The 27,825-nt window shown below is 40.8% G+C and overlaps 2 long non-coding RNA genes across 6 annotated transcripts; one reads left to right on the top strand and one right to left on the bottom strand.

Moving 5' to 3' along the window:
* Nucleotides 1–11,042: 11,042 nt before the first annotated feature.
* On the bottom strand, nucleotides 11,043–14,289 carry LOC310842600. Its single transcript, XR_014563261.1, has 2 exons — nucleotides 14,136–14,289; nucleotides 11,043–11,251 (listed from the first exon to the last, which is right to left on the bottom strand). It is a non-coding gene; the product is annotated as an uncharacterized lncRNA (long non-coding RNA).
* On the top strand, nucleotides 14,288–24,950 carry LOC310842543. 5 transcript variants are annotated; one of them, XR_014563182.1, is made up of 5 exons: nucleotides 14,288–14,349; nucleotides 15,927–16,042; nucleotides 17,076–17,215; nucleotides 21,410–21,482; nucleotides 24,328–24,950. It is a non-coding gene; the product is annotated as an uncharacterized lncRNA (long non-coding RNA). The 5 variants fall into 5 exon arrangements; XR_014563183.1 differs by having other exon boundaries at nucleotides 17,053–17,215; XR_014563184.1 differs by having other exon boundaries at nucleotides 15,921–16,042; nucleotides 17,053–17,215.
* The last annotated feature ends 2,875 nt before the right edge of the window (nucleotides 24,951–27,825 follow it).

Raw genomic sequence — 27,825 nt, 5'->3', positions numbered from 1 at the left:
ACAAGATAAAGGTTGCATTTATCTTTTGCTAACATCCACTGGTATCTGAAGAAGTGTGGTATCTGAAGAAGTGTGCATGCACACGAAAGCTCATACCAAGAACTGACTTAGTTGGTCTTTAAGGTGCTACTGGAAGGAATTTTTTTTTGTTTTAACATCCACTGTGTTTTACAACTTGAAGCTATGCAGTCAGAACTGAGCGCCGCAGAGTTCAATTCAGCTTATTCCCAGAAAGTTGTTCATAACTTTGCAGTCACATTAATCCTGATATATTGGTTATTATGCTATATACTGCTGGTGTGTGTGTGTGTGTAATAATGGATTAACACAACTGCCTGCATTTTTTTGGATTTGTATTGGAAGCATGTCTATTAAATCTTGACAGTGTGACTATGGAGACTTCATAAGGAGCTCCTGCACTTCAAAATGTACCACTCCACCACTATTCTCAACAGCATTATACTTCACATTATATACAATATGCAGCTACTCCTACAAATATGAAGTCTTTTAGAAATGTGCAGATAACGATTGTTGACTTGCTCTTTGGCAGTTTGCAGAATTTCTCCCTGCATGCCGTGTTAGCATAGCTCTTTGATGCCTTCTGATTGATTCTGTGCTTCTTGGTGACATATCAGTGTTTGATGATATTCACATCCTCAAATCATCAGATTGTGTGTGCATTCTAAGACTGAGCGTATTTCTTTTGGCCCTGCATTTGACATCATCACTAGGTGATGTGCTGGCTCAAAGTTCAGAGCCATGGCATCTTTTTGTGCTTCTTAAAAGTCCACATTTGATGTACCCCTGATGGTGTCTTTCCAAGTCTTTTATTGCATTTCCCACCCTGCCAATGATTTATGGCTGGTTTCAGCTTTGAAGTTACAACCAAAGAGAAAATCAAGAACTGTGTACCCGCCACATGGAATGGCCTGCTTAGCATCTTTTTATTGTTCCGCACGTACATGTTCTCTACCATTACGGCTGTTATATTGGCCACATATATAATGCACAGAAATTTAGCAGATCTCCCACCCTTCTATCTGAATGACTTGTGAAATCTTGTTGTTTTCTTTTGACGGGGTGGGGTGGGAATAATTGTAGCTCTGGTGATGACATAGGTTTGTGCTCCAGATCTTTCCGTGTTCTAACAGTGGTTTCCAAATCTATCGGAGTGGAACTTTCCCCCCGATTGCCAGACATAGAAGCCCCACATATCTGTCAAGGAACCACTGCAAAAGATTGGGGTACACTCAGCTTCCATTACATACCGGCCTGGTCTGTTGGACCTTCCTATTATTCCACTGGAATAACAACAACAACAACAACAACAACAACAATTTATTTATACCCCCCTATCCGGCTAGGTTTCCCCAGCCACTCTGGGTGGCTTCCAACAAAATATTAAAAAACAATAGTCCTTCAGATATTAAAAGTTTCCCTAAACAGGGCTGCCTTCAGATGTCTTCTAAAAGTCTGGTAATTGTTTTTTCCTTTGACATCTGGTGGAAGGGTTTCCACAGGGCGGGTGCCACTACCGAGAAGGCCCTCTGCCTGGTTCCTGTAACTTCGCTTCTCGCAGTGAGGGAACCAGCAGAAGGCCCTCAGCACTGGACCTCAGTGTCTGGGAACAAAATGTTCCTTTGAGTACGCCCATGCTCAAGCTGCAAGGAAGTTTGATGCTGGTGCACAAATTGTCTCTCGGGCTCACACTACATATATTATGGGTGATCCATAATCATATTTTTATTTTTACTTCAAGACAGCTGTAGCAGGGGTCCAAATCTAACCAGAGAAGTGGCACTGGGGAGCAGGGTTTTAATCCTTTCCTTGACACCATTCTCCTGATCTAACCCACTCCATTGCACCCCATCCCTGACCCGTTGTTAGTGCTTTCAGCAGAAATAGACATGCATTTATTTCCTCCTCCACCACCTGCTTTGTTGGAGCTAATAGATTCAGGACTGGGATATTTAGGTCAGGGAAGCAGCATGGCATAAAGAGTTTAGAAAACCATGCCAATCCCCTATGGATAATTTAAGTTTTATTGTCTGGCATAGTTTAGGGAAGATTATCTGACAGAGATAGAAGGCTGTCGTGCTTAGAGTGTTGGACTAGGGCTAGGGGGACCCTAATTTAGATCCTCACTCAGCTATGACCGTGGGCATCTCTTACATAGCCTACCTCACAAGGTTGTTGTGTAGATAAATAAGGTAGCATGTGCACAGCCATGCCCTCTTTGTAGGAAAGGCATGTTATAAATGCAATAAATAAATAAAACCACTAATCTCCTTATTGAGGAATCTCTTGATAAAGAACCTAGCATATAGCATACCAACCATAGCTGTTGCAAGCACAAATACTTTATTATTGATGAATGTATAAAAAAACAGATCTTACCACAGGGTTTGGTTTTTAAATGCTAACCATTATTAGAATGTTTAGGTTTTATTTTTTCATTGTGCGAGAGCTTTTCAATGTACCATGAGCTATAGACATCATTTGAAATGTAATAGACTGAACTTGATAAAGCAGTCAGAGGAAGGAAGAGCTGTAGGTGAACTTGGGATGGCCCTTGCTTGTATGGTCTCTAGAAGGTAGTTCACATGCACATGAATGGAGCTCCCATTAATCTCTGTAGATCTTGTGTTGGATAATATCCTGGAGGATTTTTGCATAAATGAAATGTATTGTTACCTACTCTGAACCTTCTTGAAAAATCTGATTCCAGGCTAATGCTAAGATAATAAATCAGGATATCATACCTGGGGACATTTAACTTTCAAAATTCTGTGCATGGTCTCCCTTTACAAAACCATCTTGACTTTTCTGTGCCAAACTATGTTCATACGAATGCTGGTTGTTTCTGGACTCTGCTTTCTGTGCCCAGGCACACACTAGCTAATAATTAGTTATTCTGGCAGCCTTTTAATAAACCACTAATGTTGCATACGGAAATTCTCTTTTACCATTTCAGTGGCAGAGATTGAAATGACTGAGTGAGATTTAAGCACATTAACTGCTCCCACTGAAAATCACTGTGCTTAAACATGTGTAAATTTGGTTAAAATTTGCTCAAAATCCTTGTAATGAGGAATAATATAAGAAACATTTACACTGGGCTTTAATTATGAACATCTAACAGTGCAGTCCTATATACTGAGTAACCTTAAGATTGACTTCTGAGTAGACATATACTGTATGGGATTGCATTTGTTTGTTTCTATATGTTAAATATACTATTACCTTGTCACCACCCTGTTTCTCTATTGCACAAAAGGTAGTTTTTGTCCATAAAATGGGTGAGGAAATCCACCTCTTCTTCTTAAGGCATAATTATCCTTGAGTTCCCAAACTAAGCATCATCCATGCATGGCATTGTATCATTCCTGTTGCAACCCCCAAGTTCAAGGTTTGTGTGTGAACACAGTGACCAGTCTTAAAGGCATGCTTAGACTGCTCAAGAAAAGAAATAACCTCCAATTTTGAAAAATGTAATAACTATTGACTCCTTTGTGTGTGTTTTACCATGTTTTCCCAGGCAAATTTGTACTTGACAGCCATATGTCCTTTAAAACAGATCCATAACTCTTCAAATAACCCAGATCATTTTCCCTCAATCTCTCCCTCTCTCCCTCTCTCTCCTTCTTTCCCCTCAATCTTTCTCTGTCTCCCTTTTTAATGCCCACATCTCCACTATCAGGAACAAATATGATTTCTGATTGAACATCACTTTATTTGCCAGTTCTGTGGTCTTTTCTTATCTTGTTCCACACTTCTCAGGCTTTGTGGTTAAATTATGTATTAAGGTCAATGTCAAAACACGGAAGATCTGTAATCTACAGGGAGCTCCCTTTTATTCGTTATTACAGTGAAGGCTGTGCGCAACTGTCAGGGAGCTTGGGATGTGCTCAGCATGAGGCTTGCTACACAGCAGGGCTCTACAAAGCCTCTCTCCTTGTTCTCCCAGGATGAAACCCTTGATAGATTTACCCAGATAACCCATCTCACTTTAAAGCTCTCTTGTCTCTGCTTCAATCTGAAAGCTGTCAAGTGCACCTATATAGTAATGTCATAAATCAAACGTAAAATGTGTACACTGGAGACATCACGAGTGTCATGTATTCACTTGTACTTTGAGATTTTCTAAAGTAAAATGGTGTCAGAAGAAAGAAGGCTGGGAGGGGTGGGCTGTATCCTTTTTTCCCTGTTCCCCCTTAAAATAAAATACAAGACTGTTTGAAAAAGGTTCACTGTAAACTTTTTATTATTATCATCTGCGTAGGTGGGGGGGTACTTTTGTAGTCTACACATTTTTGTTTATCCTAAATTAATCAGGGACAGCTATTTAGTAAACAAAAAAGGAGGGGAGAGAGAGAGAAAGGAACGGCAAAGATATCTATCTCTAAGCATTGAGATTTAATGCAAGGCTGTGTATTGATTTTGCGTCTTTGGTTTTCTTCCTGACAAGCATTTGTCAACATGGATTTGTATTAGTTCCCAGGCTTGTTTATTAAAGACACATCCTTCTTTCCCTGCACCAGAAACAAAGTGGGAGCCTAAAACAAGACGCCAGGCAAGGCAAGACAGAAGATAAGTTCTCCTTGCGCTTAAGTTTTCCCTCAGCCACAAATAAAGGAAACTTTCATTTTGTATCGCAAGTAAAGGGTGGTACTTCATCAGAAGTGCCTGGTTTCTTTTCCTAATGTTGTACTTGCAATGTGAAATGCTTTTTATAACCAAATAGCTTAGAGCAAAGCTCTTTGCAATGCTTCCCGTTCATATTCTCTTGACTTAGCATTGAGCCATGTTACTGCCTTAAAAAGAAAAAAAAAAGCTGTACTAAAAACTTCATGCATTGGATCCTCTGCCCATTTTCTGAGGGAAAGGTTTTGTTAAAAAAAAATCATGTTATTAGTCCTGCGATAGGACACACATGTAGGGCTTCATCTGCCTACAGAAATGGGTGATTAAATTCCAAAGATTTCCATGGACCTTAAATTGCAACAAACTCTTGCTGGATTGCATCCAATACTGTTCAGTGAAAGTGGTTTGCTTCATCTGTGAGCCCATCAAATGATGAGATAGCAAGTTATGAGCAGGCATGTGTAAAGCAGACCTTAGTTAATTAGTGAATAGCTTATTGTGTTCCTATTCCCAGAAACTGGGGATAGATTTCTGGAGAAGGTACCCTCTAATAGTGTGTTTCATTTGCTATAATGCTCCTAGGGACCTTGGGCTGAACAGTGGGTAATAAATTGTAATAATAATAATAATAATAATAATAATAATAATAATAATACCAACAACCTCCAGTATACTCAGTATCCCAGCTGGACACAAACAACCTAATCCTAGGTTTATTTGTTTGCCAGGAGGTAATTTCCACTGAGTTCATCAAGAAGAAAACTTAGGATGGCAGACCAAATAATCTCTATATTACAAGCACACCATTACACCTTACAGGTTAGTCCATTTCCCAACAGCTTGCCAAGCTTTCCTTCTTGCCTTTTTTTTTGGCAGCCAACCATGACAACAGGATGGAAAAATAAAACTAACCACAAATAATCAAGAACAAAATGCCTAGGGCTATCCCTGCTCCCCACACATTAAAAACAAGATTAATTCTCCATTAAGTGCTTCCCAGATGTTGGGTTGCGTTGCGCGTTGTAAAATATGGAGCCCATCAAGCCTGATTCTCCACTCTGCTACAGTTCAATGTGGGAGAACACCAAAAACAAAAGACACAGATGCCTGCTGTATCGGCAAGTTCCCATTTTACCAGGGCATGTTGTAGACAGAAATGACTTAACAGAATCTTTTGCTGCCCTCTGCTCCTAAGCATACTCCTAAACTCAAATCAAACGCCAGTAAGTCTGACATTCATATTCAACCCTTTTATAGTCCCATCAAAATTAAACTAATCCAACCCTATTATGGTCCCGTCACAATTTTGCTTCCCATGTTAACACAAATAAAAACTTAGCATTCTATATACTCTTAGCCTATAGGATGCTTATTGCAGAAAATTTGAGGTGTATTAGAATGCCTTCTTTCCAAGGTAGTTTCATTAAATATGAGGCTTTATTATCTTCATGGCCAAGAAAACTGCAAGTGTACAAAATCAATCTGGCAACACAGAGTCTATTGACAGATTTGTTTAAGGAATGTATTTTTTTCCTTCTTCATTGCCAGTGTGTGGAACTTTCCCCCCAATGAGGGCCCTATTCCCCAGTGGGATGTTGTGGGGGCTACATATCAGCAGTGTTTAGTGCCAGATCCACCTCACTCTCTTTCTCTCTCTTAAGATCACCACCAGGGCTTTTTCCCCCAGCCAGAACTCACCAAAACTCAGTTCTGGCACCTCTCACCTTGCCATTATAAGAGAACAAGGGAGGTGTTCATGGTGAGTTCTGGCACCTCTTCTTCTAGGAATGTAGCACTGGTCACCACCACACACTCTTGGAAAGTGCCTTCCCACAGAGCACACTTCAGGAGCTGCCAAATGGTAGGGGCAGTGAGGACAGAGGGGTAGGGCTGTGGTCTGGAGCAACGAAGAGGAAACTCCTGTAGCCCACTCCAGCGACAGAGGGAGGAGTGCCACAACTCTGGTTGCTGTGCAAGAAAAGAGGGTGGTGTGATGCAACATATGAGAACTTCCTGCATGCAGAGTGGCAAGTCTACCACTGAGCTGCAGCCCTTAAAATCTGCAAAGTTCTCCCCTCAGGCAAGGCATGCCTGACCCCAACTTTACCATAGTTTTGGCATGGAGTTAAGACTTTCCTCTACTGCCAGGCACCTGAGCATATTTGAGGGATTGGCTGTTAATTCCCCACCTCAGATCTGGATGGTTTATAATTGTGTCAGTGGTGCTTTTTAGCAGTTTTATAGGTTGCCATAATCTGATATGTTAACCTGTTGACAGTATGATTGTGTCTCCATTTTTTTGGTATGTTTTAAATTTTTGTAGCTTGTACATATTGGTTGGTTTTGCTTGTGGTTGGTGACTAAGGACTGCATTCAGCCAAGGTATTACTCAGAACAGACCCATTGAATGCAGCGAAGTGTAGTTGCATCATTTCATTTGAGTGGATGAACTCCAAGTTGGAAGAGCATCGGATGCAACTCTGAGAAATTTAATAAAGTAAAACCTACCTAGCCCTATACACTACCTAGCCCTACTCATGGGGAAAAGGGTGGCTGATTCTTAAATATTCTGCACAAGAAAACACCAAAAGGAATTCAAAACAGCAAATAATGAACTGGAATAGAATTCAATGCCACAGTTTATGGCAAATGTTTCATCATTGCAGCTTTCCAGAATAAAGAGTTTCCCCACTCTCCGCTTCCCGCATGCTGTTCTGGAATTCTTCACACTCCCTGCCCCGCCAATGAGCAGAATGCATGGGAGACAGCCCTGTCACATAACCAGAAGTCCTTGTGCTGGTGTCAGGCATCAGGGAATCCAATCCCCCCACGGTAGGCTGCCAGGAATAGATAAGACAAGGAAAGTTCTTTCCAATGTCTTTTATTCAATATTCACAGAGAGAAGCTTAGAAATGCAGCCTCTTGGAGTAACGGTGTTGCTCCGAGTAAATCTCCACCACCACCACCACCCCCTTCTCTCCACTTCCTCAATCATCAACAGCACCACCCACCTTACGGTGGCCACTTAGGGCCATTTGTCTCTGAGCCCTTTGCTCTCCTACTTTCATTGTTTGCCAGGTTCTGGGAGGAGGAGGGTCTGGAATGCTTTCTCGTGATAAGTGTAAGCCATTTACACTTTTCCCATTATTTTCCAACTTTCCCAACTTTGCCCTTCATCTGCCTCTGAGCTGTGACCTCCTGCAAACCACTGTTGTAAATCTATACTGTCTTCCTCTTCTCTGGAAGGTTCAGGCTGGGGAGACGATCTCCACAATTCCTCCTCTGTCCAGTCCCTGACAGCAGGGCTTCTACTGACAAAACTGGCTTCTCATCCATAGTACTCCTGGTATTTAATACACCGGGCATAGCATTACAGTAAGCTCAGTATCTGAGCCCTAACACTATTGGGTGATCTCCAATGTTAGTCATACTCAGAGCAGACTTATTGGACATCACCTTATTATGTTTGTGATTTGCTATTTCAGTAAGGCAAAAGCCAAAGTATGCATAAGACTACAATGTTCATTGAAGATTTTCTTGCTTACCTATTATTTAAATTATTTTCTTTAAAAAATGAAACTTCTGAAAGATACAGCTATTTGCAAATAGCCATCAATATCTCTTGTACAAAGCCTCCATATCTTGCAAACTTGTCTGGGACCTACTGAGATAATTTGAATAGCTGTTGCTTTTTCAAGTTCATAATATTTTATAAAATCAAACAAAAATTAATGAAATGGAAAAGACAAATAAGATTACATTTTTTTTTCTTTTTTAAATACATCAAAAGACATTGACCTAGAAATACATAAATACATGCATTGAGAGTAAAGTGTAGGCTAGCTTGAGCTTAACAATGTCATCCTCTTTTTTAAAAAAATTGTTATTATGCAGTTTTCATTTTTACTCAAAACAGAAGAACAAAAGAAAAGCCCTTCTGAATCAGGGCGGCCAGCCAACTCAGTTGGTAGAGCCTGAGGTTCTTTAACCCACATTGGGTTAAAGATTCCTTCATTGAAGTGGGTTGGACTGGATGACCCTCTTGGTCCCTTCCAACTCTATAATTCTGTGATTCTATGTCTATAGGAAGCCCACAAACAGGACATGAAATCAATAAGACTCTCCTGCGGTTATTCCCCAGAAGCTGGCTTTCAGTAGTATACAGCCTCTGAACGAAGAAGATGTCTACTCCTCTTGCACAAGAAAGTTATTCTCTTCCTCTCTGAGACGTATCTCAACATTGCCAAAGAAGAAGTGGTCTAAAGGATTTTTAAAAAAAATAAAATATACAAGCATGCTGGTTTTTACCATTTCTTTCCCCCAATCCTCCAGAGTCTAGCATTTGGTTAGTGATGTCTTCAAGATCTTACAATCCTTTACAACATCTAATTGGGGGAGAAATCTATTCCAAGAAAATCACCCAGTGTCATTTTCCAGCACCCACGCTTTCCACTTTAACTTGAGTTCAGAAGATACATGCTTAAGTTAGAGTTGTAAAGAAATGGTCCCGAAACACTGTGCATTTTTGGAAGATCGTTGCAGACAGTGTGTGTGTTTGGGCTTTCTTGTGGCCTACGCTCTTAGATTCTTAGGATGCTGAAGTGTCGGCTTTGCTGCTAACTCTGCTTTGCATATCTGCTCACACTTCACAAGTGGAAAGCCATGGCGCATCTGAAGCAAAACTCATTTGAAGAACCACAAAAATATCTTCTGACGACCAGGCCTAATTAATGCCTCCACGGTGACCTCTACATCTAGCCCATATCAAAAATATTACAGCCGAGTTTATTCAACATGAACTTGAGATCAGGCAAGACCTGGTACTAATGAATACTAATGAAGAGTAATTACTGGAACTCTGCCACTGAAACCCATGGCAGAAGCATATGATAATTGGATTAATACAATCATTTGCAGAACTTTACACAACCCCCTCGAAAAAAGAAAAAAGAAAGAAAAAGAAAGTAGAAGAAGCAGGAAGAATTGCAACTCAAACAATAACCTTGTTGTATTTATTCCCATGATTCTAATCCACCTTTCCTTCTTCTCTTGTGGTCCAAAGAGTTCTACAAACACAGAGGCATTCAGTAATATAATGTGGATGATTGGTGTTACTATTCTGGATCCCCACCCTCATATAAACATATATGAATGCTGTTTAACCTACACATAAAACAAGATAGAATGCAGAGAATTTGATGGACTGTTATGGTATCTCTACCCAGTGGGAAAGGGAGAAGTCAAGGTTAGGTCACCATCTCCTGCTCATGAAAACTGTGCCGGTACCCAGTGTTCAGAAAGGCTGGTGCCTTTCTAGAAGAAAACAGCTGTGATAGCCAGTCACAGGAAAAACAAGAATATTGTGGTGCCTTAAAGACTAGCATAAAGCTTATGTGGCAATAACTGTGTTGGTGAGATGGCCCAAGACTCACTATTGTTTTATATGATGACAGAGTGAAGGATGCATCCCTTCCCTGTATCACTCAGATTTTTTTTATTGACCAGATGTTCCACCACACACAAGAGTCCTCGTTCTGCATGCAATACCTGCATGGTAGAAGAGAGGGTTGCCTGTTCCATTTCTGCACCCTGTGCTGTATAGCCTATCACCAGTCCAGGTATGGATGAAACAGATCTTATTGTTCAATTTTTATATATTTATACCTACACTGAGTACTTTATATAAAGGGTGTGCAGAAATGTTATGAATGAAAATAATATGATGACTTGCACGTGTGAAAGAACCATCATGGGTCAAGCACTATAGGGGAAACTGCTGTATCATCACTTTAAAGGTAAAGGGACCCCTGACCATTAAGTCCATTCGTGGACGACTCTGGGGTTGCGGCGCTCATCTCACTTTGCTGGCCGAGGGAGCTGGCGTTTGTGCAGACAGCTTCCGGGTCATGTGGCCAGCATGACTAAGCCGCTTCTGGCGAACCAGAGCAGCACACAGAAACACTGTTTACCTTCCCGCCTATTTATCTACTTGCACTTTGACGTGCTTTTGAACTGCTAGGTTGGCAGGAGCAGGGACTGAGCAACAGGAGCTCACCCTGTTGAAGGGATTCGAACTGCCGACCTTCTGATCGGCAAGTCCTAGGCTCTGTATCATCACTTTGCATAACCTTAAATCAATTTTGTTCAATTGAAACAATTTGCACAAGCAGCAGCGAATCATCAAGCAATAAGGCATCTAGTGATGTATGTCAGTGAGGGGCTACAAAAATCTATCTTCCCTCACCCACCCCTTCTTTTCATAGATCTTAAAAATGAAAAGAGGGTTGGAGATCTATGACATCTGGCAGTGACTGGAAAAGAGTAGATTCAGGAACAGAACTTAGATTCGGGAGAAAGAAGATTAACTTGTAAAATAGGAAGGCAGCAGATTACTATAAAATTAGTAGCTTTCTGTTCTGAGTATAAGAGTTGGCTATTTTGTATTTGCATGTAGCTCCCTTCCAGGCTTGTTTCAGATGGGGCAAAAAAATCCATAGCTTTGCAGCCATAGGGTGCATATTTCCATTAGGCTTTCTGTCCAAACTTTTCTCCATCAAATCCAGAACTGATCTTGCACCTTTCTCTCCCAGAGCATAATGTGTCCCTGCAAGAGGAAATGGGCAAGATGCATTTTAGATAAGAGAGAGAAGTGCAAGGAGCCAAAAGCAGAAACCAAGCACAGATCCTAAATCTCTCCCTCATCCCATCCATTTGCCACATTCAGAAAAGCACGTTGCCATTCACTTCAGTTGATGCTATTCACACATTTCAAGGAAGTACAATATGGCATCACTCTTCCCTCTGTGCTGGGTGAGTGCCATCCTTTGAAATGAATGGAGTAATTTGCCCCTCAATGACTCCTGTTCTTTGACATGTGCTTACAGTGGAGTCAGAATGACCCATGTTGTTGCCAGATGCAGAAAAGCACCCTTGATCCCAAGCCAGCTATCAACAGTTCTGTATGCTGGATTCTGCAAGCTGATTAGTATTCAAATAAAACTTAGTATGTCCCCTTAAGGTGACAGCTTTAAGATTATCTTTTGTTTGCATGTAAACGCATGTCCTTTTCCCTCTTTTGCTGGATTGTCCTGGGCTGCCGCTTCTTCCCCAAACACGACTTGCTAGTGCTTCTTTCTCTTGCAAGCATTGACTGAGATCCCTCTGGCTGCAGTGTTTACAAAAAACAGGTGTTCATTTTTCTTCAGAGCAGAATTTTAATCAAGTGTTGCTCTTTCTTTCTTTCTTTTAGTCCAAAAGTAATTGAGCAATCAATTTAATTAAGGTGCCTGGGTCCAAACAGAGCTTATTTCTAGAAAGCCCCTTCAGCTTCTTTAATCAGTGACGGCAAAGCTAAAAGAAAAAGTCCAACGTTTCTCTCCATTACTCTTTATTCATTTACAAAGGACAAAGATCTCATATCACATAATAAAAAGAACCATTGAGTTCAAGGACTTCTGCAACTGGCACGCTGCGGCACCAAAGTTTTCAGAATCAAAAGTACTATCATTGACACAGAATAAATATTTCTCTAGATAGCGTTATCAATCAGGTCTTTCCCATAATCTGATATAAAGGAGTATCTCATAGCCACCAAACACAATAAGATTAATGAAATTGGAGATGGGGAACATATGGGGCCTTGCATCTAATCCATGTCTATTCAAGTCTCTGAGCTAAGCTACATCTGTTGATCAATATTCCGTCGTCGTAAACTCTGCCTGTTGCAACTGCCACAGAATTTATATCATTAGGGACTCCTGTGCCGGAGTTCTTTTGAAGAGACTCTCTTAGAGACACAGAAAGTCAGCCCCTCTCCAAAAATAGTTCTGGAAACAAGAGAGCATACAGTTTAGTTACCTCTTCCCACACTTATTAACTTTAAATATGCTCCTATCGTTAAGGTGGTTGAAGAGCAGGAAAAGGAGAGGTTCTTTCAACTCTTCCAAGGAAGATTTAAAGAAAACCCCAAGAGTGTGATTCCCAAAGATGTAATAACTGAGATCCCAGGTTGGGCTTGATACATTTTGCTATATGGTGAAAAGGACAAAATTGCCTCCCCTGCATTCTAAGTACATTAACCAAGAGGACTGCCAGCTGAATCTTCCTTCAGTTCTGGTGAGAATACGACAGTGACCTCCCACTGCACCTGAGAGAAACAGGACATATTGGGGGGGGGGGGAGCAGGATAGGCAATACAACACACACCCCTGTGCTCCAACGTGCTGGGCATGGTTCCAGAAGGCAATACGTCATGCCCAGAAGATTATACAAACTGTTTACGAAAGGTCTACCAGTGAAATAACAGCAGCAAACAAAAACAGTGGTACCTCTGGTTACGAACTTAATTCATTCCAGAGGTCCATTCTTAACCTGAAACCATTCTTAACCTGAGGTACCACTTTAGCTAATGAGGCCTCCCACCGCCACACAATTTCTGTTCTCATCCTGAGGTAAAGTTCTTAACCCGAGGTACTACTTCCGGGTTAGCAGAGTCTGTAACCCGAAGTGTTTGTAATCCAAGGTAGTTTGTAACCTGAGGTACCACTGTATTTGCAAAAAGAGAACTCCAGAAAAATATCCAAATGTAGTTTGGTTATGAGGGATTAAAAATAAGTCTTAAAATATCTTTTAAAAACCAACAGAGAAAGGGCCATACATATCTCCCATAAGGGTAAGGACCTCTATCACCTAATGCCATTTGGCAAGGGCACTCAGAGCAGGGTCTCAGACAAAGATATTTAAAACCGCATTGGTGTATGCAAGAAAGTGATATTTCAAGTAACCTGAGCCTTAAATTTAGATCGTTATACATGAAAACTGGCTCTTAAAATTGGGCTCATAAACAGACTGGAAGACAGAATATCTAAGAATCTGGTGGAAATTTTTTTATGGCTCTTGTAAGGAATCTCTAAGAAAAGAACTTGTACAAAGAAATCCAGGGTAAATGGCAAACCTCCTAGATCTTTTCTCATAGCTAGGAACTTGGGTGTATTATGTTCTCCATTTAAATGAAGCCTTCCATTTGCCATCCATGCTTCTGCAACATTTATTCCCTGTAGCAAAAGCAGTGGCTGAAGACATTCTCGTTTAGTGGTAGCTGATGGAGAGATATCTCTCAATTTTCCAGCAGGTTATCATAATCTGCCATCATAAGATTACGATCTCATTTTTTAAAAGGAAAAAGGAAATTGATTTAGTGTCACTGCTTCATCCCACATTGGGTTTTGCTAGCTACCTTAAGTATGCTAAGGAAAGGTGGGATATAAACAAATACCTGTTAGGAAGATACTAAATGAGTGAGCAAAACCCAACTGCCAGACAACTTGATTCAAAATTCCTTTTATTTTTAATTTCAGCACCAAAGATACCTTCTATGCTCCCTTCTCTATGCTGTGCAACAGATATATGTTAGGAGTAAATAGCTCAAAATTAGACAAATCGTTAAAAAAAAATCACAACATGTGATTGTGAAAGTATACAAAGCTTACATTGCAGAATGAACATCGTTCTGATGCTCTAAATTGGAAGAGTTGCCTGTTCTGGTAACAGAAAGACAGTAATAGATACTTTTAGGCAAACTACATCATGATGGAGATGCATTCTGGAACTGTGTTCTCTTGGATTCCCACTCCACAACACAACCAATTAGGGCCATGGAAAAGACAAGGAAAAGGCTATCATAGGAAATCTCAATGTTCTGAGGTAGATATCCCTGTGTGGCAGTATTAATGAATCTCAACTGTTTCCAATTATGGGCCCTCCCTATGAAATATTTGCTTCCAGTCCAGCACAATAGCCTCAAGATTTTCATACACACAACCTCCCTTCCTGCTCCTTCTAGGCCACTGGCATTTAGTATCTTTCATCACACTCCCGTTGCCTCTTAAATCTGCCACAAAGGCCGCTTTATTGAGTGTGAGTGGCTGAAGGGATGCTTCAGCAATGAGAGGGTGTCAGCAAAGGTGATGGCATCAGTGAGTCCCTTCTCCTACCAAAGAAATAAAATATGCTGTGGGGTTTCAAGGGCCACTGATAAATTGGCCTTCAGAGGTGAGTTGTAACACAGAACATGCAAGCTGAAAATAGGTGAGGGATAAATGATGAAGATACAAATCTCAGGGGTGGATAGATTCATATAGAGTAGAACGGTGCAAAGGACTGCCTATTTGGAGGTAGCATTCAAATACAACCTACTGGGTATGATGATTTCAGAGAAATTTATTTCTCTGAAATCTGACAGGAAACCCATGTTACCAGTGAGGTAAAATGATCTTTAAGGAAGTCTATGACTGTGCTCTAGCACTTCCCTGCAGAGAGTTCAGCTGGACTATTACCACATGGTAGCAAACATTCAAGGAAAGTAACCTGCAAACAGTTGTTTTGTTTATAGTTTCAGCAACTTTACTCATATGAACAAATTTGCTGACAAGGATCTAATTTTCTGCAGTCACTCAATAATGTTGATAGCAAATTGGTTGTATTGCTCTGTTTCCCCCTCCTCCTCTCTGTGTAAATAGAGAGCGTTTTTGCACAGTAAACTCTAGCTAGGACTTGTAATTTAAGGAAGAGGAATTAATTTGCCACCCTATATGAGATGCCCTCTCAAGTGCTACCAGTCCCAGAGTTCTTTAGTTCCTGCTGACATTTCCTTTGAGGAGGCAGGAGAGAACCAACAAACTAGTCTTCTCTCACGACAACAGGAGAGAAGGACTAGCACCATAGTAAATCAGGGACGTTGAAATTCCAGGGATAACAATAATCAAATGCTGGGAGGATTTACAGTTACATGTGAGTAAAGGAGCTGCACCTCTGGTCTTCAGAGTGCATTGACCAGATCCTACAGATCCTGCTCTTCTGTTTTTTCAGTGTAAATCCTTTGTGGCCAGTGTTTCAAAACAAATAATAATAATAATAATAATAATAATAATAATAATAATAATAATAATTCTTCTCAGGGATGACTCACACCCCGGCCATCACCTCTTTAATCTTCTACCCTTGGGCAGGAGATATAGAAGTATAATCAGCCGTACCAACAGGCTAAAAAATAGCTTTTATCTGTGGGCTGTTAGGCTGTTGAACGGAAAATAACATAGCGATATTGACTTGCAAGGTGGTGTGTTGTTCGATAAGAGATTGAGTGTTTGGGGGGGGAGGCTCATTTAATTTAATTGACCACAGGTTGTACAATGACTATAAAGGTATTATTATTATTATTATTATTATTATTATTATTATTAAATGCTATTCATTATTAAATTTGTTTCCGTGAGGTGTAGTGATGGCCACCAACTTTAAAAGAAGATTGGACAAATTTGTGGAGGATAAAGGCTTTCAATGGCTATGTACCACCTCCACTGTCAAAGTCAGTATGCCTCTGGAGGCCTGCTGCTAGGTGAGTGCTGTTGCACCGAGGTCCTTCTTGAAGCTTCTCATAGGCACCTGGTTGTCCGCTGTGAGGACAGGATGCTGGACTAGATAGATTTTTTTGCCTGATCCACAAGGGTTTTTACTGGCTTCAAGCAGCAATGCCACTGTCCCTTCTAAATCTCACCATAAAGCTAGCAACCAGGGATGGGGGCAGAGGCAAACTTCATTCATGGCCTTTGTAAAATGAGGGTTCAGTAGCAATTAGTAACCTTATCTGCTAGCACTGGCAACTTAGAACCACTGTGCTTCCCCTGACATCCTACTTTCCTCTCAGACTTCCTTTGTTGTCCCTTTTCATCTCATCCATGACAGATTTCCCCTGTGTCTGTAGGTCAGACATCTTGATTAACCCACAATTTCCTAAGTGTGCCTCCCCTTTGTCTCACACGTGGATGAACTCTACTCTAGATTGTCCTGAATTTGGGGATCTTGGAGGTTTCGGTGTGGATAAATGACTTGGCTCCTCCAGCACCTCACATTTATTCCACATGGTAGAAACTTTTAATAGTTTTTTCTTGTGGCAGTAACATGTGCTAGGCTGAATCAAAGGCAATGAAAAATCCATTATTTTACTTCACCTTGCCAAAAGACACTTTGCTATAATGGGAAACATTTCCCCCAATCAGCTGCCCGCATTCTCTGATAGAATTACAACTTCTCACTTTTTTCCCCCTTTTGTTGTATTTGTTAGTTACCTCATTATTCCTCTCATAATAAACCTAGATGGTTTCCTGAAATGGGATTTCAGAAGTATCGCTGGTCCACTTTTGCAAGTTTCGAGTCGCATTCCTGCTCTTTCAGTCCTTTTGGATTCTGTTTTGATTAATAAGTGCCCTGTCCTCGTTTAAACGCATTAAAACACTCACCTCTTCTGATTAGCACAGCCTGCCATGCAAATCCTTTGTGTTGCACTTTCTAATGATTGATACTGCATTACAGTCAGACGCAAATGTATGCCTACTCTTTTCTGTCGAGCTCATTTTGCCTTTGACGGTCAGCCTCCCGTACGCATTCGGTGTCAAGTGCTGGTGAGCGAAGGAGCCGCAGAGAAGTGCCTCCATTCCTCGCCTCGCCTCTTTTTAATCTGCTCGAAGGTGTTGCGGATTTGGCCCTTTTCAAGTTGGAGGCAGAGCCACAGGTAATTATCTGCAGCTGGATTTGAAAACACTTGTCAGGCAAAAGAATCCTTTGCTTGGCGAGGCTGCCATTTTGACAACCAGGGAAGAGGCAGAACATTTACTTTACATGCTGAAGGTCCCAGGCTCAATGCTTGACATCTCCCAAGTAGGATGGCGAAAGGACCCCCCCCCCCCCCCGTTTGAAACTCTGATGCCAATCAGCATAAATAGTGCTGAGCTTGGTGCACCGATTGTTTGACCCAGTCTTCATGTCTAGCTTCCCTAACCAGCAGAGCATAACTTATGCTTGGGACAAGAGGACATACAGCAGTTGTTGTAAAGTAGTGTCACCCACAGACAGGGGATATAACTCTAGGCCGATACGGCGATAAGTCCTTCACAATGCTCATGCCCTTTCCCCCCATATTCAGAAGAGGCTGCTTTGCAAATGTGCCCCCACAACACCTTAGCAAGATGTGGAAATACCTTGGATATCTCGTAACCCCATGTAAAATAAAGCAGGGTGAAGCAGGATTGTTATTTGTGGTGCTGTGGCTTAAGTGATGAAGTTCTGAAGGATCAAATTCTTACTTAGCCATGAGGGTAACTGGGAGAGTGACTAAGGTAAGGCTGCTTCCAAACCACCCTCCCTGCTCTGCAAATAATATGCCTGTCTTCTTCGCCCCAAGATGACTATCTGCAATCTATGTGTGGTACAGATCCATGTGGATCTTGGTTCTTGTAAACAGTTCAACACTTTTCTCCCATTAAAATGCCTGGAGATGAACTGCTCTTTCATCTGGCATTTGATAGGCAAATGCACTTCCAAGTTCTCAGTTGGATGGAGATTTTTCAAGTTCAGCCCTAATTTATTTATCTTAAATCCGGCAATGTACTGTAATTTTACAATAAAAGCCTCCCAATCAAAGCTTACCTTATCCAGAGGTAATTAATACAAAGATTGTTGAATTAAAGATGTGAGTCTTGACACTTTGGCAGGGGGTAAGGGACATGGTCTCAAAGGCCCAAATTATGCCTGAAACAGACCAATTAACACCATGTATCTTCTTTTATGTTAACTTCAATTAAGGTTTCTTAAAATTTTTGAAGTTATTTTCTTCTTTACAGTCTCAGAATGTCAGAAATGTACATCAAAGAAAAACGCTTCAGTGCGAACACCATAGGTAACGCTCATTTGCACACAAATCTGCATATTGCAAAGGAGTTCAGAGCCCATTTTGCATGTATTATTGCAAGATGTGAGTCGACGAATTAAAGGACTTAAAGATAACAACCATACAAAGGAAAGAGTGCACCTACTTGTGTTTACAGAATGAACTTTGAAAAAAGGAAAGTAGTCATTATCTCTACACAGGAATATACATGGAAATTATATTAAAATGGCATTTTGGACACCTGTGTGGTTTAAACACTTTTGAGAAATTTGTGAAGTTCATTTAAAGGGAACTTCCATCTATACTGCAGACTTAAACTGGGTTAATAGCCTTCCTCTCTCAAGAGGAGATCTCCCCTGTGAGCGACAGATGAAACTACAATTCCCAGGATGCATTGGGGGAAATTATGACAAACTGCTTTTTAAAAAAAACCTATATAAATTAGTAGTGTAGGTATGCTTTCTGAGATCATCAGTCACTGCTCTTAAGAGAATCGTCTTTGGTCCAACAAGAATTTTATCCATACACAACACTTTTAAAACAAAATTGATGCTCAATGACTCCTGTTAACAATGAAGGTCAACAACAGGAGTGTCACATATCATCATTCAATAAAGGAAAGCAGGACTTGGCAAGTTTATACTAACTTTTACACCTATATTGCTACTGCTTCCTATTAGCCAGCTCACAAAAATTACTAATCACGCAATTCAGCCAGCTTGCCAAAAAGGGAAAAAGCTAAATCAGCTAAAATTGTGAGAGCTCGGCTTCTATCTGTTGAAGCTCATTTTTTAAGATGTCAATCTTTTTCTGCAAGACCAACTGTGATAAACCTGATCTTTGATCAACAGTTCTTAAAACACTGGATCTTGGCCAGAATCCATCTGTTGCTCAGCCCAGGCTCCGATTCGTACTGCCATGAAACTTCTGAAGAACTGTAAATGCCAATGGAAAGGTGCTAAGCTCATAAGCATTACCATCTAAATCTTCCTATCTTTCCAGCTGAGCTAAGCAAAAGGTTAAATGCTCCCCGTGGAGCTTACCCTTCCAAAAAAAACCCGACACCATTCAGGAATCTCTGTTTCCGTGTATTAGGACAATCCAATCCGTTTCAGAGGGAGAGGGTGAAATTCCGAACTGGAACAAAGGGAATGCGCCAAATCCTTTAGATCTGGATCAGGAAAACATTGCGGCCCATATTCAAATGTCCATAGGTTACAATAATCTTTGGAGGCTCTGCTTTTGGTCCCATGTACAAAAGAGGTATGGTTGGGAGTGGGGACGGACTCAAAAAGGGCCTTCTCTGCAGCTATAGAATTTCTCCTGGCTATAGAATTTCATAGTAGTAGTAAATTTCATAGTTTAACTCCATACGTTAACTACCTTTTATTTGTCTTGAACCTCCAGCTCATGTAGCCCCCTCCTTTTCTCACAAGGAGAACAATACAAATGTATTATTAGGAGTGTTCTGGTGAATATCTGCATATGAGCACTGATTGCACAGCATGACTTGAACCCTTCTCTCCTGGGGAGCTCATGCCACCTTTCTTGCCTTCTACTGCTAGATTATGGTGATACCTGGGCATTATAATAGGTGCAGGTGGCGCTGTGGGTTAAAGCCTCAGCGCCTAGGACTTGCCGATCGAAAGGTCGGCGGTTCGAATCCCTGCGGCGGGGTGCGCTCCCGCTGCTCGGTCCCAGCGCCTGCCAACCTAGCAGTTCGAAAGCACCTCTGGGTGCAAGTAGATAAATAGGGACCGCTTACCAGCGGGAAGGTAAACGGCGTTTCCGTGTGCGGCTCTGGCTCGCCAGAGCAGCGATGTCACGCTGGCCACGTGACCCGGAAGTGTCTCCGGACAGCGCTGGCCCCTGGCCTCTTGAGTGAGATGGGCGCACAACCCCAGAGTCTGTCAAGACTGGCCCGTACGGGCAGGGGTACCTTTACCTTTACCTTTACCTTTTATGGTCCCAGTTGTTTGCCTTGGCTTTTTAGAGCTGCCTGCACACACTGGAGCCCAGGAATTTGTGTCTTTATTGTTCTCTTTCCGATTGCCCTAGTAGTGATTTTGTATGTAGAGGGTACATGAGGGTGGATGGTATCAGGTGTTGATTGGCCATTGGTGTACATTGATTGATGCCTCATTTTCATGGCTTATCTGAAGGTAGTGTGCAAAACGGTGATCAGGGATTAGCACTGGATGGGCTTAAATCTGACAGTGTTGCTACACGGATGCTTGTTTATGCTGTCGTCTGTTCGGCTTAGCAGTTAGCTCAGTATAAGATTGCACCATAGCTAGTGTCAGCGTAGCATCGCTGCAGTGACCATCAGCTTGGGGAACAATAACATTGCCCTGCCATCTAATAATTCTGTCAGATTCTTAATCAGTGGGGAAGGGTTGTTGCCTTTTTATTATTGTACAATACCTAGTGTTATATTTAACTGCTTGAGAGTATAATAACCAAGCATTGTTTTCAGTGTAGTAGAATCTGTAAGTAGTGATGGGGAAGAAATTTGATTCAGGTCTTATTTGAAACTGAATCCATCAAATTTATCCTTTCCAAAACAATATACAAACCAAAACACAGCTAACATTTAAAATTTGCACTTAACCTGAATTTTGTTATGCACTTCGCCAACCAATGTTTGCAAACATGCATATATTTGGGGGAAGCGTGCATAAAAATGAATATACTTGTGAAAATAACACACTAACATGCATTATATTAAAGAAAATTGCTTGCAAAACTGTGTACGTTGGTCAAAACTGCATATTAGGAGAAATTTGCACAAAGGTACTGATGAATTTTTGTGATTTATTTTTTTAACCCACAAATTGTAAAATGTGGGGAACTGAAAATGAATGGAAAAAAATGAGAAACCGAGAGAACTGAAATCAACAAATCCTTCCTAATCCTAACCCCTGTTTTTGTAGTTATTTTTGAACAACTCACTTGCCCATAAGATCTGAGGATCATCCAAAACTTTTAGATAACTGGAAGCTCATTTTAAAAAGGAGTATTGTTTACATATGATTACAGACTGACAAGGAAATACCTTTGAGACTCATACCAAATTCAAGACGATCAGGACACCAAGACAGCTAAAGATCAGGTAAGTGGAAACATACTAAACACCATTTGTTTTGCACATCGGTGTTCATATAAAGCTAATAGAATTAAACAATCATTTCTTTGTCAGGTGCTTCCTTCAGCTGAAATTTTGAATTTTGACCTGAGGAATAGTTGCAGGCGCAGACTTTCAGTGCAATGTTTGTCATTAATACACACCTTTTCTTCGGATGGGGTTTATGGGCCTGTCAACATCAGCAACCGTGTGTGTGTGTGTGTGTGTGTGTGTGTGTGCATCACATGTGCTCACCTCTGAGATCTGCAAGTTTCATTCTTAACTCACCGAGAAAATGGGACATGACACTCAGCACTATGGGACATTCAATCATTTCTGACCCACTTGCACACTTGGCTTGACAAGGCCAGGCGGATGAGGGATCAGCCAGTTTTTAACATTATTGCACACTGTGCTGGGAGTAAGAGAGGGTTTATTATGTCTTTACTTTAAGGAGAGGGGAATGTGGCTGTAAAACAGGAAAGAGTGGGGGAAAGCTCAAGCAAATTAAATGGTTATTAATGAATATATGAGGAGGTGAGGAAAGCCTTGTGGACTAATTGCCCGTCTCGTCAAGCACCCTGTTTTCATCAGTGACTAGCCCAGGGCTTCAGGGAGGCCCACAAGCAGGGCACAAAGACAAGAGGCCTCCCCCATCATTTGCCCCCCAGCAAAATGGCATTCAGAGTCACAAAATTCAAGCTTTAAAAAGGTTAGACAAATTAATGGAGGATAAGGCTACCAATGGCTACTAGACATAATGGCTATGTTCTGCTTCCACTGTTGGAGGCAATAGGCTTCTGAATACCAGTTGTTGGGCATTCTCAGGTGGGATTGCTTTCGTGTTCTGCTTGTAGGCTTTGCATAAGCATCTGGTTGGCCACTTTGAGAACAGGATACTGGGCCAGGTGTGTCTTTGGCGAGCCTTGTTCTTCTTTTATTCCTATAATGGCCTCTGAACTTGGAGGTTGCAATTCGCTATCATGGCTAATCGCCATTTATCGACCTCTGCTCCATGAATAAGGCCATCTAAGCTAGTGGACATGACCATATATATTATGAGTTAGTTAACTGCTGGCTTGATTAAATACTGCCTTTTCCCTTGCCAGAATCTATTAGCCCTCATCTTCGTGGGATGACCTTGACAAGAAGTCAAAGTCTGGCTTTACCACTTATTCCATCTTATTCATAAATACAGAATCAGGTCCCTTCCCCCTTAAAACTTAAGGAGCCTCAGATGCTTCACCTTTTCTTTCTACAGATAGTGTCTAAGCCACTGGATGATTTGGGCTCCCCTTTTCTGTACCCTTCCATAAATAAAGCACCTTGTTTAAGATGCCGCAAACTGGATTATGCACAGTATTCCGAATATAGCCACCCCATAGATTTATATAAAGGCATTTTCACACTAGACATTTTAGTTACAGTCACTTTACCAGTAATGGTAAATAGAAGAATGTGACCTTTTCAGTATTGCCATATCCTGATTTAATGTTTTCATTGATTTCCCCAGTGCAATTATTTACACAGAATCTCATTTGCCATATTGCCAATCTCCCTGCCAGACATTCAAACAGCAGCCACTGTTTAGCATACCTAAGGGGAGGAGCTATAGTTTAGTTTTAGGGAGTTGTAGAAGGGACTGTAGCACTTAAATAATAGTATTCAGTGGCCTGCTTTACATGTAATGCTAAACTGTGGTTTATTAAACCATGGCCTAGCAGCATATGCAAACCCACCCAGCGGCTTAACTAAGCTCTCTTAATAATGGTTTATGATTGCTTGTTAACCAAAGTCTGAAGCTGGTCCATAAACCTTAGTTCATGTTAACCACAACTTAGTGTTACACGTGTACCTGGACCTCCTCCTTAACTTTGTTTACGGATCCAGCATTGACCCCAAGGTTATAGAGCAAAGGGTGGCAAAAAGTTCAAACTGCTCTCATGGCTCGGCTGCTCTCACTGGTGCCTTTTAACTATTCTGTGATGTAATAAACCAAGGTTTCCGTGATTAGCCATGGTTTATATGCAAATCCAGCCAGTGTTGTCTATTCAGAACCATACCATGACAGGCACCTACAATTTATAGGATTTTTCATGAGCTTCCATGATATGCATCATAATCTTCAACTCTTCCCTGATTCAGAGTACCGTAAACTAGTTAAGTGTAGATGATGGTGATGATTTATTAAAGCTCCTGGATGTGCAGTTAACCAATTTTTCAATAAAAATTCAGATAAAGAAACCCAGAAACCCAATCACACGCAAGCATGCTTACATCCAGAAGTTTTTCTTCCTGCATTTCTACTTGTGTGCTACAACACAAGTGGAACTCAGGAGGCTCATGTGTAGATGTGCTCTTGGCAAATCCTTAGCATAAAATAAAGACATAGCAACCTCAGGTCTTGAGATGTTTCAAAGTTAAAAGAGGTCCTGGTGTTATGCTCCTGTTCTTGCATCATTTCACCTGCCCATTCTGCTCTGTATTCTGTGATAAGGGGAGACCAGAGTGGATGGCATTTTTAGGGCAATAGCACCTCTCAACTGATTCAGTGCTTTCATGTGGACTTTGAGTGAACCAAGTCCATGCTTTCCTGGGGAAGTCAAAGCCCTCTCTCTGTGTGAGGTGCGTATTTCACAGAAATGTAAACCTAAGACCTCTTTTAAACTTTGTCTTGGCTTTCCAGATTGTCAAGATTTAAGGTGCACAGTGCTGCAAGATATAAGGCACTGTAAAACCTTGCAAGTAAATTTTCAACACCTGGCTGCTGATCCCTATTATGTTACCTTTACAAGCTATTTCCTCCCTGTAGACAAATGCCTCTTTTTTCCAGCATGAAGGACTGATTTGATTTTAGCCACTTGAACAGCCAAAGGCTTAGTCACTGGAAGCAGCCTGGATGCTTTAAGAATACAGAAAGTCTCCCTCTTCGTGCAATGCAAAGTCTGGGTGCAATGCAAGATTTTTTCCACCTCCCTGAAGAAACTGTTTTCGGTTCAGAGACAAACCAGAGAACACTGCAATCTGCAATCACTGCCAGCATTAATAATTTTCCACCTCACAACTGGAATTAGTGAGATGGAACTAAAATAGGAAGAATGTAGAGACCACTTTCAGAAGGCAACTGGGGATAATTCTAAATGATTGTTGTGTGTGTCAGACCACCCACGTTGCAAATTATATCTATTTAAACCTGCAAGCTCAACTCAGAAATGTGTTCTACTGTATTCAACTTCACCAACAGAAGTTGCATTGAACCTTACGGTAAAGTAAGATTATGATAATTTTGCAAAACAGGTATGTTCTTTTTTCCGCCTTCCCCTGCTCATTCAAGTTTACAGCCTTTTCATGCAGGGACTGAATTATGGTGTGTTTGATGCATTGCACCGCTAACATTATGATCTTGGGAATCATTTTATCAATGGGAAACTAGCAAAACAAGTACTGAAATTGTACTTTGAGGAATTAGTGAGATGGAACTCACTGATTTCTTTGTGGCATAACACTACAAGAGTATAGCATCTTATCAGTAAATACTAGTAAAAATAAGAAGCCGACAATATGTGAAAAATGGAATATGAACAGGAAACATTGTATCTCAAGCTACAGTAAACTCATCAGAGAAGGATAGTGGAAGGATCTTGTTCAAAAATATGGTTAACTCCTGTAAATGCTTAAAATATACTTTTTAATAAATTCCATTTTTCACACATTGCAGACTTATTCTTTTCTGACCTTTCACATGACATGCAAAGAGCAGGTGGCTTTTTTGTGAGATAGAGAGAGAGAGAGAAATAGATTTTCTATACAACCATTTGCTTTAATACTCCTGCACAAAATTTATGGTTTCAATCTTTTAATGTATCCCAGGGAACCTCAGCCCATTTGCAAAGATCATATTACAGGAAACACAAATGTTAATTGTAAAAGTAAGTCAGAAGTGTTTAATGAATATGTGAACTAGTATTGGATTATGGGGAACTTCAGGCAGAAAAGGAAGTTCACAGGCTAAGTTTTATTTTGCCAATACTTTGAGATTCATCAGAAATATCAAAACTCATGCCTTTAAAATATTGCTAAAAATTCCAAATGAGACAAATACAGACATCCATTATCTAAGGAGTTATTTAAAATCCAAAAGAATGTGCTTTTGTGATATTCTTATCCTTTCTTTTTGTAGGATAGGAACATTTGAATTAGTATACCAGTTAAAGACAACAGACCAAATTCTGCATAGAGGGGGCTTGAACTCCATTGACTAATTATGTTTTGGGTTTCAGCCCTTATATTTAGCATTATCGCATCTGCACAAAATGAGCATATATTGTTAGATCAAGAAGAAGGCATTTAGCGTTATGATTTATGAATCTTGATCTATGAAGCTGTGTCTATCAGACTGACATAATACAGAGCCACTTCCTTATTCTTTGCACTCACACTGTATTCTTTAGCTATAATTAATTTAGAGTTAATTTGTGTTTTCTTTTTGTTTGTTCACTTGTGCACTGAGAAGAAATGCATTTTAAACAGCTGTTGCCCATTTGGTCCAAGTCAAACAAATGCAAAACAATACCTTTAACTAGACCAAGTTCTGTTGCTATAGAAGCTTTAGAAATCATGCAGAATTCTTCACCCAACAGAATGTTACAAGAGTATTTAGAACAAGGTTGTTAACCAGTGACTACAGTCTCGGTCCTCTGCTCACATACATGGGAGTAAGTCATTCTGAGCCCAGTGAGGCTTAAGTCTGACCTAACACCATACATCAACTCACATGAAATTATTTTCAGTAAAGCCGGTTCACGGATTCAGCTGCTAATCACCAAGGAGTTCAGTAATAACATGATGAGAGCGCATGCACAAACCAATTTTCATTCTCATCATGGCCATTTGATTGTGTGAACCACCCCTAAGGAGAGAAGAGATCTCAAGTATGTATCAAAAATTATCTAGGATGAGCTGCAACACCTACTATGTGCACTGTTTGCTCCAATGAGAGCAGCCCCTTCCCAGTACAAATAGCATGTGTGCCCCAACATCCAGATCAAGACTGCAATTTGCTAAAGTCACACCAGGATCCTCATCTGCATTGCAGGGTGGGCATGCCTGCAACTTACTTTGCTACTTGCATGAATGGTGTCAACTCTAGTTTTTTCTTAAGGCGGTATAAAACTTCATTTTGTACTGCTCACAAGAATATGAGCAGCAAGAGAATATTAACAGCTCATGAGTGCCTAATGAAGTTTTGTACAGCCTTAGAGGCAAACTAGACATGACACCCAGAATCTCAGCTTTCAGTATAAAGATGCCAGATTCCAGCCTCTTTGATTACATAGGCGAACGTAAAGGATATGTGATAGCCGTTTCTGCTCCAAAATCTGCAGTAAACAATTAGGAATTTCAGTCTAGGCTATATTTCAGGCTCACAATTTCAATGAGTTGTTTTGAGGTTAGCAAAATGAGAGGTTTCAGTTGTCCCACGACTCGAGATATTGATTCACATGACTGCTTTTCTCCTAACGCAAGATTACTTCCTAGCCTCATCCCCTGTTGCTGTAGATCCTAGAACGGAGGTTTCCAAACTTTTAATGTTGGTGACACATTTTTTAGACATGCATCATTCCATGACACAGTAATTCAGTTTTAACTAATTCAGGTTAAACTCATCCCTTTCCAGCCCTGGGAGGAGCATTCACGTGACACATCTACACACTGCAGCCAACACACTAACATGTCATGACAAACAGTTTGGAAAGCTCTATCCTAGAAGATATGAGGATGCCTGTGTGGATCTGAGCCTTGTTATACGTTCAGGAACTTCGTTACACATTTTACACTTTGACCTCGCAGACATAACACCAAGCAATGCCTTCACCAAGTGCATGCAGACTCCTTTAAAATATTTTGAAAGCATTTGGATGTTTCTTATATCCAGTATATATAGATTTTAGCCAGCATTTCCATTTCCTCCCACTTAGTAAATTTTAAAGGCTATAATATCCCAACACATACTAAGAGCTTCTCCTTCTAGTTTCACACTGGAAACTGCACAGATGGTGTCACAGGAGTGCAACATGTCCACCATGTTCATGCAACTTTTATGCAGTTTTGGTTAATTATGTATACACAAAAACATGCAAATGAGCTGCAGCTCTCCGGCTCACGTTACCTTGAAGCAGAATGTGGTCTTGGATACAGAATCCCCCAGAAATGTGGTTGGTTTTTTTTATACTTCTGTTTCTTGAAATTAGAACTGTCAGCATGTTACAATTGCTCTGATCAATTAACTCCCCGGCTACCCATTCTCACCAACATAATGAGCAAATTAAAA

Source organism: Podarcis gaigeae (assembly GCF_964106915.1).
Source record: "Podarcis gaigeae genome assembly, chromosome: 4".
In the NCBI taxonomy this organism is placed as follows: domain Eukaryota; kingdom Metazoa; phylum Chordata; class Lepidosauria; order Squamata; family Lacertidae; genus Podarcis; species Podarcis gaigeae.
Note: the sequence above shows the minus strand (reverse complement) of the source record. Positions and strands in the feature narration are given on the sequence as shown.